This window comes from Camelus ferus, chromosome 13 (genome assembly GCF_009834535.1).
Source record: "Camelus ferus isolate YT-003-E chromosome 13, BCGSAC_Cfer_1.0, whole genome shotgun sequence".
In the NCBI taxonomy this organism is placed as follows: Eukaryota; Metazoa; Chordata; class Mammalia; order Artiodactyla; family Camelidae; genus Camelus; species Camelus ferus.
The window spans coordinates 50,640,257-50,653,768 of NC_045708.1; the positions used below are offsets into that span (position 1 = coordinate 50,640,257).

At 39.1% G+C, this 13,512-nt stretch overlaps 1 long non-coding RNA gene across 1 annotated transcript in view; it reads right to left on the minus strand.

Moving 5' to 3' along the window:
* The window catches only part of LOC116668069, a 160,827-nt gene that overhangs the window by 122,179 nt on the left and 25,136 nt on the right, over positions 1-13,512 (minus strand). The window contains exon 2 of the long non-coding RNA XR_004325147.1: positions 2,442-2,509. This is a non-coding gene — a long non-coding RNA (uncharacterized LOC116668069). The remainder of the gene's footprint in view (positions 1-2,441; positions 2,510-13,512) is intronic.

Consider the following 13,512-nt stretch of genomic DNA (forward strand, 5'->3'; position numbering starts at 1 on the left):
GAGGTTCATTCATTCAGCAAATTGTTATTTATCACTGCTGTCTACCAGCACCTGTGAGAAGGCTGCCTCTCAGTCCTGATGAACAAGAAGACAGTCTTGGCCCTGAGAGATTTTACATTTTGGTTGGGGAGATAGACCGAAAATAAGTAAACACATTCTTTACAATGCAAATTGTAGTCAAGTTAGTAAACAAACAGAGAATGTGGCTATAAATCAATGTCATGAAGGAAACGGAGACAGAATTGCTGGGGAGAGACATGGACAGGGTCAGCTCCTAGAGCAGATGAGGTTTAAGCGGACATCAGAAAGGTAGGAAGGCATCCACCCACCTCCTGGCCTCATCTGCTCCCAGCTCTCAACTCTCCAATGGTTCCCACAGCTACAGTAAAATTCAGGGCCCAACCAGGCCCCACTGACCTCTCTGACCCCACTTTCTACTGCTCTGCCCCTTACTTGTGGCCCTCTGGGCACACTGTCTCTCTTGCTTTTGCCTGAACTCTCCAAGCGTGTTCCCAGATAGGGGATCAAGTGTCTACTCCGCCTTCTGCTGGAATGCTCTACCCCAGCCGTTCCCAAGATTCACACTCTCAAATCATTCATGTCTTTCCTCAAATGTCATCTCATCAGAGACGCCTGACCAGACCACCCTAGAGTAGACACACCTTGTCCCCTGCTACTGTCACCTTGCTCTGATTTGTTTTCTATAATGCTTCATTACCACTGCCAGGTATCTCAGCATCTATTTCCTTATTTATCTGTTCACTCCCAATATCTTCTGCTGGAAGATAGACTTCATGAACTGTGCATGTTAGACCAGGGCTGGCTTCCTGAGCATGTGACCTGCGCAGCTCAACAGGGCTCCATGCTTAGAGGGCCCCTGTGCTCGGTTTAAGACCCTGCTGCTGCTGCCGCCTTGAAATTCTTAGTAATTTTATCTCTGAGTGTGTGCCATATGTGAAGCCCAGTGTTACAGTGGGGCATGCACAGAGGAGAGGATGAGCAGAGGAGATACTCTGGACAATAGCACATGCACAGTTGTGGTCCAGCAGCAAAGCCCACATGCACAGTTGGCCTGGCCATCTGATGTGCATGCACACACCATGAGGCAGGTCAGGGTGCTCTGGGGCCTTGAGGCCGTGTCTAGGGCCAGAGTGAGGCACAGGTTGCTGACAGAGACAGCAACATGAGCAGCAGAAGCAGCAGTGGTCAGGGATGTAGGAGAGACAAGAGACTCCACTTAGGGGAGCAATTCTGGAACCCGTGGTAGGAGGCTAGTTTGCCCATCCATCTGTGGATTTTGTTCTTAAAGCTTTGCACAAATGTTAATTTTCCATTCCAAGTGCAGGACAGAAATTGCTCATGCTCAGACAGTAAGCTTTGTCAGCAAATAATTACAAAATAAAAAGCAGGTACATTGAAATTGCAATAAAGCATATCAGTGAGTTATTATAATTCTTCAGATTTGGAATCCCTGATTTTGATAGCTGCCGTAATATTACAACACAAATACTCACAAGCTTAGAGATCAAAATTAAATGTAAAGGTGTTGCATGCAATAGAAAAGGACACCGTTTTCATATGAAGCTTCTGATGAACAAATTATTAACAAGGAAGATAATTTTTAATGAATGTTTCCTTCTAATTGAAGATACAGTGATTGAACGCATTAAACAGATACTTAAAATTAAGTCACTTCCACTTTCTTAAACAATATCCATAAAGTCAAAGGAAACATAAAAATACAACAGTGTAAATATACATGTAAAATTAAGTGTAGACTTTCCTGAAACTCATTTGTGTGAAGAGCTAAATCTTTTTAGAAAAATTATTCCACAAGAATCATCAGCTCTACATGTAATAAAATTTGTATTTTAAAACAATTTGCCTGAAATTTATCCCAATTTGTCACAGACTATAAAATACTCTGAACAGCTTATTAACAGGTGCACCAGTAGAAAGATCTTTCCCAAAATTAAGCTTTTTCAAACATCATTTAAAATCCCGCATTTGCCAACAGTGATTGATGCTCCTTCAATTGTATTTATTGAAATGAATTTGTTAAAAGTATAAATTTTGATGACCTAAGATATTAATTTGTAGGACAGCAATCCAGAAAACCTTATGATCAAGTTATTAATGTTACTTATTACATTATATAAATTTATAACATCAGAAACATTATTTTTCCAATATATAAGTATATGATATTACTCATGTATCATTATTACCCGTTACATTTTATAAGCAATAAAATATATTTAAAGGAAAAAGTTTTGTATTTTAGTACTTTTAACAACACTTTCTTTCTGCCTTTTGAATAAAGCCATTCTTACTTTGCACTTAGCCTCACAAATTAGGTAGCCAGCTTTGAGGCAGGATCCTAGCAAAAAGCAGAATGCAATTACAATGGTTCAAGGGACTTTAATTAAGGGAACACTTACGGAATGAGAAGGAACGCTGAAGGCGCCATAGATTAGCAGTGGTAGGAAAGATGTTGCCACACTGAGAGCTGTAAGAACAAGAAGGGAGAGAAGTGTTATAGATTCCAGTGAGAGCTAGGGCCATGGAGAATTGACAAGTAGGAGCTCATGGTCCAGAAGGATGTCATTACCAGAATCCATGGGCCAAGGTCCTGGGAGTGGGGAGAAGAAATACTCTGACTTCTCTCACCTCTCAACATCTAATCTCCTGCTACACCTTCTATTGGCCAAATCTTTACCCAAAGCTAGAAAACCAGGCAGCCTGGGTTGTGAAGTCTACAACTGTCAGGGGGCAGTTTTCTGGACCATGGAGCAGGGCAGAGAAGGACAGAGAAAGCATTGTGTGTGTCTGTGTGTGTCTGTGTGTATGTGTGTGTGTATTTAGCACACAGAGGAAGAGGATTTAATCTGCTAAATCTGGGCTACATCCCATGCACCTAGAACAGTGCCTGGCCCATGGTGAGTGTTCAAATACCTGTTGAATGAACAGAAGAACAGACGATTTCATGTCTGCTTTAGTAAGTGTTAACTAGTAGTAGTTCCCTGTAGGTCATCCCTCCTTTCTTTCTCCTGAATGCTTTTCCTACTAATGTGCCTCCTTCCATGAAGCAGTATTCACAGGAGGAACCTCTGAAAATTCAGATGTCAGGAGCACACGTACGCAGCTACCTCTTAAGGAAAGAAGCCCAGTGGGCTCGGCCCTCCCCTGTATGAGCTCCTACGGCCAGGCAGTGCCCTTGTGGTGAACCTTGTTATCTCAGCCTCGACTGACCGGGCCAGCTCAGTATGCGACATGTAGCAAGAAACCTCTGCCTCTGAGGGTCCTGGCAGGCTGTCTGCCCAACAGGGTGCTCTGTGCTCAGTCAGTCAGACCCTCCTTTTGGGGAAGGATACCTGCTGAGTGAGCAAAGAGGAAGCAAATCTTTTCTTATCCTTCAGGCTCTACACTAAGGACTAGAAATTGGGCAGAAAACGGCATTCATGGGCACTGCCTCTTTTCATTGGGAGCTCTCTTGGCTGATGAATTTGTGGGACTCTTGTATGGAATTCCATCTTCTCTCATATCGTGGGGGTGGAGGGCACATGTATTAAATGTTTAAGGCTACATTAAAGTTTTATTACTCTATTTTGCTGCTTTGAAAAACCATCTTTGTGCTATAATTCTCGGATCAGTAACATAGTGTTAGCTCTGTGTGTGTGTGTGTGTGTGTGTGTGTGTGTGTGTGTGTGTGTATTAATTCCTGCAACAGAAGGCATTTAGCCTAGTGTTTTACCTCTGGATTTATGAGGCACAACACAGTGGGAAATGTGCAGCCTAAATCTTAACAGCCGGGCAAGTTGAGGTGGGAATATAAAGCACACAAGCAATCAATACGACACTTTTAAATGAGTTTTGTGAATGTGCAGTTGTTTTAAATTATCCTTGGAAGCAGGAGATTAAAGCAAGAGAGTAGAAAGACAATGAAGGCTGAGGAGTGGGCATGCGGTCTCCTAATGAAAGAAGCTGAATGTCCAAGTCCCGTCTCCTGTGGCCAGAGAAGGTTAGCTACTACACTGAACCGCGTGCAAGGGCTGATATTTGACTTTTTTGACCTATTCCATTTAAGATAATGACAGCTTCAACAACCTAGTTTTCAAAAAAAGTAAAGAGGAATAATTTCTTATGACTACTTACATACTATTACATAAAAAACACGTTTTCTGAAGAAAAAAGAAAATGCACATATACGTATTTGTCTATACATGCACTTTTTGATTCTCAGAATTTTCACGTCTGTTTACCGCACCCATCTATTCTTGCATGCTGTCTCCTTTATCGATTAGACCCCTTAGTATGTAAATCCTCGTTGTTTTCAATTCCCAGTCTGGTAATCCCAACACCCCTCCCATATCTGAGTATGGTTCTCATGCTTGTTTTGTCTCTTTAAACTGTTTTCTGACTTTTCATGCCTTGTAACTTTTTTCTTGATAGTTGGCTATGGTATACTGGGTAAAAGGAACTGCTTTTGAAGGAATTCAAAATATTAGAGACAACAAACAAAGGGGAAAGGATGCTGGCTGGCCAAGAAAAAGGATGCTTTTTAACTGCTTTATTTCTTAGATGAGTATTTCCCTATGAACGGGAACAGACATTTTTAAGAATTTGACACATTTTACCAATTTTATTTCTTCAAAAAGTTTATACTAATCTGCTTCCTCACCAACAACATAAAAGATAAACCACTTCCTGGCAATATAACTAACACAGGTGTTATCATAATTACATTTCACAATCTTGATAGGCAAAAATTAAGTGTATAATTTCAATTTGCATTTCTCTGCAAGTTGTATTGCATAGTATTAGTGCATTATATTTTTATGTTTATTTTTATGTTTACTGTAATGTGCATTTATTCTTCTGTAAAGTATGGCATTTCATTAATTCTGAGACACTACTGATTTTAAAACATACCATTATTTTATGTACCACCAAGAGAATTTTCAAATATGCCCTCTGCTACTAAACTATATCACAAATACTTATTATTATTTAAAATACTGACTTTAGAGGTGTTAAAATATAGAAAGTGTGCAAACTGGAATCAATAAAATGTGATACGTATTAATGTTCTCATCTTTTTCTGTTAGTCTTCTTTTAATTATTGAATTCGTTGGTGATTTATTATAGCTAATTTTTCCTGTTTATCATTCCAATAACAATTTTAATTATGGTGTTTTTTAAAAATACATAGAAGTTAGTGTTATTATGTATAGAATCTATTCATCTGGGCCTAGCTCAGATCTCAGGGGAGGGCCTGCAAGAGACACCATCTTTTTAGAGCTGCACTTTCTCATCTATAAAATGATGACTTTGGACAAAATTATTCTGAGTTTTCTTTTTGTGCCAACATTTTGGGGGGACTACTGGTGAGTAATAAAATTAACTGATAGAGTTTACCTCCTTTTTGGCCTTGCCTATCTTTAGTCAGTAAAAAGAAACATTAAAAGGCAGGGCCCAGTTGAGGAAGCCAGAGAAATAAGTTGCATGTAATCTTTAAACTCGGTATTTAACCCTTGAGGACATGAATGTCATGTAATAAAACTGGACAAAATAACAGAGCAGACAACCATACTCAGGCAACAGGAATAATCTAATTTAATGTCAGCCTTTCACTGGCAGATCTTTTTACCCCAGATAATGTTCTATTTGATTTTGTCCTGACTGGGCACCTAAATCTAACTACTGCCTTGTAGGAAAAGAATCTGAAAGAAGGAACAAGGAATATGGTAGCAGCACAATAACTGTTATTTATTCACTGAATAAATATTTATCGATCACATATTTATTCAGCACTCAGTGTTCCAGACACTGGGTTTGGACCTGTGTGTGGTCCAGGCACAGACTTTCCTCTCTAGGTGGGTGATAGATAAACAAACACACACTCATGCAATGGATTATTTAGGTACTGTGATAGAAATCTTAATTAGGTCTTGTGGGGATATAGGGAGAAAGCATTTAATTTTGCAAGGATACCCAAGAGAGGTACAGAATAGCTGAGGCTGGTTCCATATTGAAAAGCAGAAAGTAAGAAGATGCTCATAAAGGATGAGCAAAAGCAGAGGTGCAGGGGCTTGACACCGCCTGGAGGGGCTGCAGGTCTAAAATGCCGCTGGGATGAGGCACAGTATAGGACACAGAGGTGGCAGGCACATGACAAATATTAAAGGCAATTTAAACCATGTTTAAAAAAATTATGCTGGAATTTACCCTGTAGTGAGGGCTGTGGGAGGGTTTAAAGCAGTGGAGTGGTGTGGGCAGATTTACATTTTAGAAAGCTCATTCCATTATCTGCATGAAACCTAGATGATGAGAAAAGCTTGGAGAGTGGAGGCAAGGAGACTGGCGAGGAGATGGCTGCCGTGGTCCAGGAGAGAACTAAGCCAAAGCAGCCATAGGAAGGTGGGAAATGTGGCACTTCTGTGAGATGCTGGATCTGTTTTCTGTTGCTGTGGAACACAAAAGCACAACCTTAGCAGCTGAACCTAGCGCCGATTTATTAGCTCACAATTCTGCAGGTCAGAAGTCCGGGCCTGGTGTGGGTGTGTTTTCCGGACAGGGTCATACGAAGCTGAAGTGGAATGCCAGCCAGGGCTGCTGTTCTCAGCTGGGGCTCAGGGTCCCCCTCCACCCTCATTTCAGTTGTTGACAGAATTCACTGCCTTGCATTTGGAGGACTGAAGTTCTAGCTTTCCTGCTAGCTGTCAGATGGTAGCTACCGTTAGCTCCCCAAAGACATCCTTCACCATCTGCAGCTCGCAGCGTGGATGTTTGCTTTCCTTAAGTCATCTGGATCAATTGTTTTCAAAAGATTTATGTATTTGGATTGGGTCCATGCAGATAACCTTATTTTCTTAAAATCAACTGTGCCATATTACTAACCTAATGACAAGAGTAAAATTTATCATATTCACAGTCCCAGGGATTGATTATGCATGATTCTTATACGGCGGGAAATCTTGGGGCCATCTTAGAGTTCTGCCTACCACACCTGGTACAAAACAACCACCAGAACGAAAACGAGACTAGATACAAATTGGTTCCTAATTGCACGGGGGAACCGGGAAGAGAAAAAGACTAGGTGGTTTGTGTGACTGGGTGGTGTGGTTCACTAAGGTGGGGAGTACAAAAGGACAAAAAGGCCTGGGGTTCCACTTTGAACTTCGCAAGGTTGACATGTCTGAGGGCTATGCAGGGGGTCCAGGAGGCTGTATGAATTACAGGAGAGTAGTTGGAAGGAAATACAAGATTTTTAGTCATTGATAGAAGATGCTAGGAAAGACATGAAACTGGATGAACTTGGCTTTATTTTAATTGTGTCAACCTCTTTGCACTCCTAGATTATAAATTCCCTAAGGGCCGAGTCCATGTTTTCCATTTCTGTGATTGGGTGCCTTCCATAGAGCATGTACACAAAAATGTAATGGGTGGGTGGATGGATGGATGGATGGGTGGAAGGGTGGATGGATGGATGACTACGCAGGGAAAGTATGCCAAGCACTATAGAGTTTATTGAATCCTCAAAACAATCCCACAGAGTAAGCACTTTTCTTACACAGAAGAGGAAATTGGAGCCCAGAGAGATTTCTTAAAATCCTGGATCACACAAATGGTCAACAGGAGAGATGAACTACAAATCCTGGACATCTGACCTCAGAATCTAAGTTCTTAAACACTAACTGATACAGCTCTTCCCCCAATCCCCCCATCTTGCTGAAGAGAAATACCTCCTAACTGGGGGAAACAGAAAACCCAGTGGGGGGAAAATGGCCTTTGACCTTTGAGACATGAGCTGGACTTTGGCAGCAGAAGCCGGGAAGCCTGAGTAGGGTTGCCAGACTTATCCAATAACAACAGCGGATGCACAATTAAATTTGAATTTCAGATAGAAAGCAACATTTTTTTTAGTGTAAATATGTCTTCATTGGATAGCCTGCTGCAACTGGGACAGAATTTCCACTTTCCCATGTAACTTTTTACCTACATACTTCATAGTTCATGCTATTCATCTCTGTGGGAACACCCTACCCTTTCTTTTTGCCAATCTTAATGGAAAAATCCACCCTTCAAGGTTTATTCATGTTAACTATCAACCCCTTCATACAGATGAGAAAATTGAGGCTTGGATCCCAGTTACACAGCTCATTCATTCACATAACTGGGACTTCAGGGTCTCGTGACAGTGATTTTCATTCTTTTTCCGCTAATGCACACCAAGCCCGATCTTAGGCCTTCCACTTTGACCCTCAATGCATAGATACCTCTCCCTCTTCTCTGCCTCTCAATATGGCTCCTGAATTCAAGTTTACTCTTACTGTTCAAAATATGTAAGCCTTATTTTTCCAACAATACTTAAGTTCTCTTAAAACAGGAATCTGCCTTATGTAACTTTTTCTTTTTCCCCTCTTTGTACATACCCAAGTCACACTGATGAAATTTCCAAAAATCCTGTGTAATGGTCTCAAAAAGCCACTCAGGTCTGAGCAATCTGCAAACTCCTGTGAGTTCTTGCAGGGTGAATTGCCAGTACTTGTGACTAAAATTGGTTTTGTTTTTCATAGAATGCCAGGAATTGCCTGCTTTCAAAATGTGGTCCAATATTGCTCCTTGTTATCTCTAGGTTAGCGGTTTCTTCCGGGTAGACATTCCCACCCACTAAAGAAATGTCCAGAACAAATAGCCAAGGACTAGACTGATTTATCTAACGGTAATTATTCTCTCATCGTTACTCAGCAACACAGCGCTTGATGACATCTGCAGTGTGCTAGGCATTTTGTCAGGCAGTGGGGATGAAAGATGAGAGAAACATGGTCCTTCTGCTCAAGGAATTCACAGTCTATTAGAAGTGATTCAGCTTTGCACAAATGCCAGAATACAAAGCATAACAGATAAATGTTGTGGAAGTTCAGAGGTGGGAGATATTTACCTCCAGCCTGAAAGGAAAAGAAAGTAGAACTTCGATTTTTAACCTTGATTCTGCTCTAAAATTCATACAGCCGGTCCTGATATATTAATTATGTGGATTGTAGCCTCAGAATAATTACTGTGATTATCTCAAGAATTTTAAAAAGGACTAAATGTTAATGTGAAAAAATGACAAACTCAACGAGAGGCATTAGAGGAAGCTGTTAAGTACAACTGGAAAGGTTAAGAGCGCCCACTCCCTCCCATCTTTAGCTCCTTCTCTGCTCCTGGGAGAAGCAGCATGACTCACTGGCTCCCTTTTGTAATCATTATTCTTTTGCTCACGGCAATCTTACGGAATTAATCTCTCTCCTTCTCCCTCTCTTCCCCCCTCCTCTCCTCCTAACCTTACAGGCATGTCTGTCTCCCATGTCTTATTTATCCTAGTATCCTTCAGCAACCGCCTTTCCTAATTTATCTTTTTGAAACTTTCTCTTTTGTACCTTTGTATAATTCATTCACCACTCATATCAGCCAGGACAAACTGGTCTTTCCGATTGTAATTTGGTAACTAGTGATCAATGAATGAGTATTGGATTAAATAAGTAAGCTATACAATAATACTACTACCTTGCATTGGAGTATCACTTTCTGGTTTTTTAAATAGTTTTTGTGTGTGTGTGTGTGTGTGTGTGTGTGTCTCTCTCTCTCTTTTTTTAGTTTTGAGATGTAATTGACATACAGCACTGTGTGAGTTTGAAGTGTACAGCATGTGATCTGACTTACATATATTGTGAAATGATTAGCGCAATAAGTGTAATTAACATCCATCATCTCATATAGATACAAAAAAAAGAAAAAAAATGAGTTTTTTTCCTTATGACGAGAACTCTTAAGATTTACTCTTTTAACAACTTTCATATATACCATACAGCAGTGTTAACTATAGTCATCATGTTGTACATTACATCCTTAGTATTTATACTGAAGGTCTATTGATTATTGTATTTCTTTAATACAGACTTAGAACTCAACTCAACCACCTTAAAATTGGACAGATGCCCAGTGTTTCTCAGGATCCTTAAGTTAATTCTACTGAAATCCCTGATCTAGCTCCTTGAAGAGCCAGCTCAAACCTTCCCATGCCTGGCAGGGACAGGCATAACCCTGACCTCCACTCTCCTCCACTGGATTTTGATGGCACCAGGGACAGCCCATCCAACTGCTGCTGTTCTTGATACTGACATCCTCAGTAACTGGACTCTTTCAGAGGAGAGTTGCCAATTATTATGGAAAATAGGCATTGTTCTGTTTGGTCCTATTACAGACCTATAACTATGCCAAACACCCTGAAGGAAGATATGCCCTAATCATCCCTGAACAGGTCCCTTTAGACTTAGACATCCTCCAACTGTTCTTACAAAGATCTCCTTGGATTTATTGTGCCTCCTTACTACATTTAATAGGCTAGGTCACCAGGCTGTAGACATATCAGAACTATTAATTGCACATAAATCTGTCCCAAATGACAGTGTACCCAACTGAAGCAAATAGTAGCTGTAGTAAAATTTATAATTATTAGAATAATAATCAAAATAAAACAGGGTTCTCTCAGATAAGTCCCCCATTAGGACCTTATTCCAAACATTTGGCATGGAAGATTCAGGGATTTAAGATTCTCTAGTCTCTTGATTTTGGAAAAGTCCACCAGTGGCAAGCCTTACTCCAACAAGTCATTCAATCCTTGTTTGTTCTTAATGCCATTTCTAACACTGCTACTGCTCTTTCAGCTACCGTGCCAAACATTGTTACACTCAGGCCTTCCTCCCACATCCCTGCATTCACATTAAACTCCCTTCCTGACTTCCCCCAACGGAAACCCTTGCTCCTATTAGGGACCCAACAGTCCTTGGATGCCATAACCATCCCCTGTGGACACAAGCCTATATACTTCATTGGAGGTACATTGGTTGCCACATAGTTTTTAATTTTTACAGCCCTCATTGATACTGGATCCCAGATCACCTTGGTATTTAGTAAGACTTCAAATTTTAAACAGGGGAATTGCTTAAGTATCAGCAGTGTCACTGGGCATTGAGTCTATGGAAATTAAATCTCTCTCACCCTTACACAGGCACCATTAAACTTAAAAACTCTGTAAAGCATTAACCCCAATGAAATTGCCCAATCCTCTCATAGGTATCAATGCTCTAACTGAACGAGGTTCACACTGGTTTAGGCCCAAATCCATTGCCCTAACAACTGGTCACACTAAGTGGATCTTGGTGGATCTGCCATGCTCTAATAAAATTGTAAACACCTTAAAATATTATATTAAATAACACATTAATGAATTAAGACTCATTGTTCATGATTTGCTTGCAAAAGGAGTCCTCATTCTCATCATTTCTCTCTTTATTAACTCTATCTAGCCTGTCTGTAAGACAAAAATAAAAAAGAATTGTTGGCATGATATATTCAAAGTCATGTAAGAAAACCCCACAACCTAGGATACTTTACTCAACAAGACTATCACTTAGAATAGAAGGACAGATACTAAGAATTTCTCAGACAAGCAAAAACTAAAACAATTCAACAATACTAAATCTACCCTAAAAAAATGGAAAGGTCTTCCCTAAATATGAAAGAAGCAAGAATCTATAGGAAAGGGAAAATCACAATAGGAAAGGCAAATACATAAAAGGATTAAAATTCACCTAAATAAGCCAGTACATAGATTAAAATCAATCAAAAATTTGTGTAAAAGCAATTATAACTGCAATTAACAGAAAAAGGATAAGCATGAAGATGTAAAATATCACATCAAAATCACAAAATGTGGGGGAGGGGAGTATAAAAATTTAGATCTTCCAGAATGTGTTTGAACTTGTATGACTATCAGTTTAAAGCAAGTAGGTATAGTTATGAATCAATATACTTAAAAACTAGGGTAACCACAAATCAAAAACATACAATAGATTCACAAAAACCAAAAAGGAAGGAACACAATCATAATATAAAGGAAACCATCAAACCACGAAAGGAAAAACAAAAAGAAGAAATGAATAGAGAAGAAATGAATAGAGAATAACTATAAAAGCAACTGGAAAACAAGGTTTAAAATGGCAATTAGTACCTGTCTATCTATAATTACTTTAAATATCAATGGACTAAATGCTCCAATCGAAAGACAAAATGACAGATTGGAAAGAAAAAAAAAAAAGCACCTACAATATGCTGCTTACAAGAGACTCACTTCAGGGCAAAAGACACACACATACTGAAAACGAGGGGACAGAAAAAGATATTTTATGCAGATGGAAATGATAAGAAAGCAGGGGTAGCATTACTCATATCAGATAAAGTAGATTTTAAAACAAAGGCTGGGGTGGGGGAGGATATAGCTCAAGTGATAGAGTGCATGCTCAGCATGCACAAGGTGCTGGGTTCAATCCCTAGTAGCTCCTCAATAAATTAAATTAAATCAATCAATCAATCAATCAATCAATCTAATCACCTACCCCCATACATACAAAGAAAAAAAAGGGAAAAAAATAAAAGAAAGACAAAGAATGACATTATATAATGATAAAGGGATAAATACAAGAAGATATTATACTCATTAACAAATATGTATCCAATAGAGGAGCACCTAAATATATAAAACAAATACACAGACTAAAGGGAGAAATTGATGAGAATACAATATAATAGTAGGAGGCTTTAACACCTTGGTGACATCAATGGACAGGTTATCAGACAGAAAATCAATAAGGCAACAGAGGTCCAAAATGACACAATAGACCAGTTAGATTGAATTGATATCTACATGACACTACAATGGAAAAAAAAATCACAAACACACACACACAAATTTCTTTTCAAAATGCATGGAAAATTCTCTAGGATAGGCCACATACTAGGTCACAAAACAAGCCTTAACAAATTTAAGAGTACAGAAATTATTTCAAGCATCTCTTCTGACCACAACTAGACATGAACCACAGAAAGAAAAACAGGAAAAGAATGAACATGTGGAGACTAAACAACATGCTACTAAAAAAATGGGTTAACAATGAAATCAAAGAAGTCAGAAAATACCTCAAGACCAACAAAAATGAAAAACACTATCTTACAAAATCCAAGGGATGTAGTAAAAGCAATTGTAAAAGTTCATAGCAATCCAGGTCTTCCTCAAGAAAGGAAAAATCTCAAGCAACCTAATGTATCATCTAAAATAATTAGAAAATAAGAAAAAATAAAACCCAAAGTCAACAAAAGAAAATAATAATAAAGATCAGAAAGGAAATAAATCAGAGATCAAAAAAATAGGAAAGACCAATGAAACCAAGAGCTGATTTTTTGAAAAGATAAAATCAACAAAACTCTAGCCAGGCTGACCAAGAAAAAGAGAGGACCTAAGTAAACAAAATAAGAAATGAAAGAGGAGAAATAATTGATACCACAAAAATACAAAAAATCATAAGAATACTAGGAACAGTTATATCCAACAATTGGATAACCTAGAAGAAATGGACAAGTTTCTAGAAACATACAGCCTGCCAAAACTGAGTCAAGAAGAAATAGATA